We start from the raw sequence: 5,283 nt of genomic DNA on the forward strand, positions 1-5,283 counted from the left end.
CCAAAGTAGCAAAACTGGATACAAGCTAACACATGTTCAGCACAAAAAGGGGAGAAAACATTTTTACACTGCGGTGGATGTTTTTTCTGTCTTCTAATAGCTAACTACTAGATGCCCTCTTTTTGTCAGTATTTGTCCTGCAAATGAGTAATAGTGGTGGCTCTTGTTTTACCAGGGATCAGTGCTGGGCCCCATCCTCTTTAACATCTTCATTGATGATATGGATGAGGGGGTTGAGTCAGTCATCAGCAGGTTTGCAGATGACACCAAGTTGGGAACGGATATTAGTTAGAGGGTAGAAAGGCTCTGCAGAGGGACCTCGACCGACTGGACAGATGGGCAGAGTCCAATGGGATGGCATTTAGCAAGTCCAAGTGCCAGGTGCTGCACTTTGGCCACGGCAACCCCATGCAGAGCTACAGGCTGGGGTCAGAGTGGCTGGAGAGCTGCCAAACACAGAGGGACCTGGGGGTGCTGATTGACACCTGCCTAAACATGAGCCAGCAGTGTGCCCAGGTGGCCAAGAGGGCCAATGGCATCCTGGCCTGTATTAGGAATAGTGTGGCCAGCAGGAGCAGGGAGGTCATTGTGCCCCTCTACTCTGCATTGGTTAGGCCACACCTTGAGTCCTGTGTCCAGTTCTGGGCCCCTCAGTTTAAGAAGGACATCGAGACACTAAAATGTGTCCAGAGAAGGGCAACAAGGCTGGGGAGAGGCCTTGAGCACAAGCCCTATGAGGAGAGGCTGAGGGAGCTGGGATTGTTTAGCCCGGAGAAGAGAAGGATCAGAGGTGACCTCGTTGCCCTCTACAACTACCTGAAAGGTGGTTGTAGACAGGAAGGGGTTGGTCTCTTCTCCCAGGCAACCAGTACCAGAACAAGGGGACACAGTCTCAAGCTGTGCCAGGGGAGGTTTAGACTCAAAGTGAGTAAAAAGTTCTTCACTGAGCGAGTCATTCGTCATTGGGATATGCTGCCCAGGGAGGTGGTGGAGTCACCATCCCTGGAGGTGTTCAAGGGGAGATTGGACGTGGCACTTGGTGCCATGGTCTAGTCGTGAGGTCTGTTGGGACAGGTTGGACTCGATGATCTTTGAGGTTTCTTCCAACCTTAGTTATACTGTGATACTGTGAAATTGCGCTCTTCTAAAATCCATTATGGTACACGTAAGGATGTGTGTACATAAACACCCAAACACATCTAACTGTGATAAAGTCTGCTGATGAGATCATCAACAACTAGAAAAACCTTGAAGATGTCACCAGGACGAAGTTTCCATTTCAGTGAAAGGATGTTGGATCTATGCCTAGGAAATGTCCTGTACATGAGATCCACAGTGTGCAATCTTTTGAGACCAGAGGACATTGAGAAGTGTGTGTCTAGCACAGAACTCAGAGCATGGTTCTGTCTACAGTAATAGAGCTCAAATAAGTTGATTCTTGTGCTAAGACCTCCTGATTTTATTCACCAGGGGAACAGTAAAAGTATGAGAAATTTCAAAAGCTTCTAGAAGGGAAATTGTCTCTTCTGCTAAGAATTCAAAGCTTCTCAGCAAATGACACAGTTCTTTGGTCATCTCTATCTAAGCTAGAAGGGACGCTCTTAGAACAGCTAACCACATAGTGCCACTTTCATTAAACCCTTGTTGTTAGGCCTGCCTTGAGTCTTATGAAGCAGAACTACTTGGGGTCTGCTCAGACCAGAAGTCAGCACATAAAATAAAATGCCTTACTGGGGAACTGAACAAGGAATCAAAATGCTTAGGGCAGCACCAACAGCTGCGCTTGCCAAGACAAATGGAGGCTGTTGTCACAACCTGGGATATGTGAATCATAAGATTTCTGTAGTGTTTATTATTATGATGCACCTTGCTCTCATTGGGTCCTGATCTTAATAAGGCTTTTAAAATCTCCTCAGTCATGTTCAGGCTGCAAACAGAAACAGGCTAATTTCAATCTGCAAAGCTATTTCATTAAAAGCACTTTACATTCAAATTTGCATTCATGAATTGTTGCATCCAGTCACTTCTCCATAATGCACTGTGCCAAATGATCTACTGCAGAAGAGCAGTACCACAGATCAGTAATAAATGCTTTAGGAAGTGCTGATTCCAGCTGCATGGAAGTTTTATGTATAAAAATACTTAGTTAAGCTGTCTTAGCTGAATTTGACCTCTTACTATATACTGTGATGGCTCCTTCCCCCCCTCTCTCCCCCCATTTAAACCATCAATAAATCTGACGTCTAGAAACAGTAGACTTCCCCACATTTTCTTCAGTACTGAGCAGGCTGCGAAATTAAATGTTCAGCAACAAGATGTCCCATGCAAGTTGTTGGAAGCCTAAAGGAATATCTGAGCATTTTCAGATTTCCTGTTGTTCTCATGGATTTTTGATGTTTATTCACTATAGGGATTGCACCTTCCATTTTGGTGGACAGGTTTCTCCCTAGACTTTCCAATTGTGAAGATTATTTTGCCAGTGTGGACCAGGGCACTGCTGATCTGTAGCAAGTGCGTGCTGAAAATAAGTATGAATTGTGAACTGCGCCCTTTAGATAGCAAATATTGAAGCCTGTCACAACAAAAATGCCAGTATTGTTAGAAATAATTTCATCAGCCCACACAGCTAGCTTCTGTAGTCTGAGACTAGATGCTACATTTATTGAAAATAATTTACACAAGTAAAGGTGCAGGTTTTATACAAAGACAGCAGCTCAAGCAGCTATTGGGTATTTGATTATCCCTGATTAATATTTGTCCTGTTTGCATGCCTAAGCATATAATGATTAACCTTTTATTTTCCACATAGTTACTCAAGGGATCCCATTTTCATCTCAAACTATACACTCCTCATAATTTCCTAATTACATGACCTCTACTGTCTCACTGAAGCTATCATTTTGTGATGATAAATAATTAAGATCTATTCCCAGCTAATCTAATGACACAGACTAGTCAAGATCAGCTCTGACCTGTGACTGCACCACTCTCCTGCTCTTCAGGGGCTCAACACTTACTGAAAAGGTGTTACTAAATTATTCTAACCTTTTTGGAAACAACAGTCAACAACTGTGTTTCCTATCATCTGGCCGCAGCACTTCTGATCACCACTACCATTGTACAACTTGCATTCAGTGTTCTTCTGCTTAAATGGGGCAATACAACCAATGCTGCTGGAAGACCCAGCACAGTGTAGAATGTATAGACAGATGGGCAGAGTCCAAAGGCATGAGATTTAACATCCAAGTGCAGGGTTCTGCACATTGGCCACAACAACCCCATGCGGCGCTACAGGCTGGGGACAGAGTGGCTGGAGAGCAGCCAGTCAGAAAGGGACCTGGGGGTGCTGGTTGATAGTAGGCTGAACATGAGCCAGCAGTGTGCCCAGGTGGCCAAGAAGGCCAATGGCATCCTGGTCTGGAGCACAAGACCCCTACAAGAAGAGGCTGAGGGAGCTGGCATTGCTTAGCTTGGAGAAGAGGAGGCTCAGGGGAGAAGTTATTGCTGTCTACAACTACCTGAAGGGAGGCTGTAGCCAGGTCGGGGTTAGTCTCTTCTCCCAGGCAACCACCAACAGAGCAAGAGAACAGAGTCTCAGGCTGCCCGAGGGGAGGTTTAGTATGGATGTTAGGAAGAGGTTCTTCACAGAAAGAGTGATTGGAATGTGCTGCCCAGGGAGGTGGTGGAGTCACCATCACTGGAGGTGTTTAAGAAGAGACTATGGGGCGCTTGGTGCCATGGTTTAGTTGATTAGATGGTGGTGTGTGATAGGTTGGACATGATGATCTTGAAGGTCTTTTCCAACTTGGTTAATTCTATTCTATTCTATTCTAAGCTGGAAAGCATTATGTTTGAATATGGCAAAAAACCAAACCCAAAACCCCCACCACAACCACCATCAAAAAATGAAACCAAACCAACCAAACAAAACCCTACAACAACAGGCTAGGCAAATGGACACATGGTCACTCTGGTGCATTAAATAAAGAAGAAAACATTTGCATGTCACTGCAGAGAAACTGAGTTTCTTAACACACATTCTTTCTGTCATGAGGGAAATTTGTCTACCTTGTTGGGTTTTTTTTAGGCTATCCTCTTTGAATGGCATTTCCCACTACAGCTAATCTCAATGTTAGGAGCTGAAGGCTGACCAATGTCCTAATGAATTGCACAGAGTGATGATGTGCTTTTAATGGGCTTCACTAGTTGCTCTTACTTGTTTGCATCCTGTGAAAATTAGATTGTGTCACATTTCTGCAATATTCATGAAATATCGCAGAAGAACTAAATTTATTGTTGACATTAGCATTCACTGGGATATTTATTTTTTTTTATTATAGATATTTCCACATGTGAACCAGTAGAACCAGCAGAAGTTAGAACCAGAATTTAGCAATGCATCAAACAAAACATTATGAACAAATTCCAGGAGAGAAAAGGTTACAGGAGAACCAAGTTGTTTGCTGTGTAAACTGTTGCTTAAAGCTTCATACTAGGGGCTCAGAGCAGCAGTTTTAACAATGCCTAAGCACTGAGAAGAGTAAGCAAAGTACAGCAAAGACTAGAACCTGGGTAGACAATCAGCATTACAGGTTTTGTGGGTTTTTATTTATTACTATTATTTTTAATTTTTTCTCCAGGCAGAACACGAAGAAAGGGACTTCTGATTGGGATGTCCTGGACTGTTGAAACATCCTAGTATCTCACTAGTATCAGGTGATAGGACGAGAAGAAATGGCCTGAAATTGTGCTAGGAGAGGTTTACATTGGATATCAGGAAAAATTTCTTCATGGGAAGAGCGGTCAGTCATTGGAACAGGCTGCTCAGGGAGGTGGCAGAGTCACCATTCCTGGCGGTGGTGGAGAAACGTGATCACGGGACTTTGGGACATGGTTTGAGAGCAATATGGTGAGGTTCGACGGTCTTCTCTAACTGCCGCTCGTTACTGCGGAACCTGCGTTAGCAGTCTCACTTCCCACACCGGTGACAGCCCCGGCACCCGCTTCTGCGCAGACTGGGAATCAAACAAGCGTCTCGGACCGTGCGCCGGCTCGTCTTCGCACAGCATAGGAAGAGCCCCGGCCCGAGACAGCAGCAGGGGCGCTAGGCAGAGCTCCCGCCGAGCGAACCCAGCAGACTCCACCACCCGGGCGCGGGAGCGGCGCCACTGCAACTCGCGGTCGCTCCCCAGCGGCCGGAAGGGGCGGGGCCGCCGGGCGGCGTAGCCCGGAAGCGGCTCGCGTACTGGGCGCGCGGAAGTGTGGGCTGCTGCGGCGGCCGCG

The sequence above is a fragment of the Dryobates pubescens genome, chromosome Z (assembly GCF_014839835.1).
Source record: "Dryobates pubescens isolate bDryPub1 chromosome Z, bDryPub1.pri, whole genome shotgun sequence".
Lineage (NCBI taxonomy): Eukaryota > Metazoa > Chordata > Aves > Piciformes > Picidae > Dryobates > Dryobates pubescens.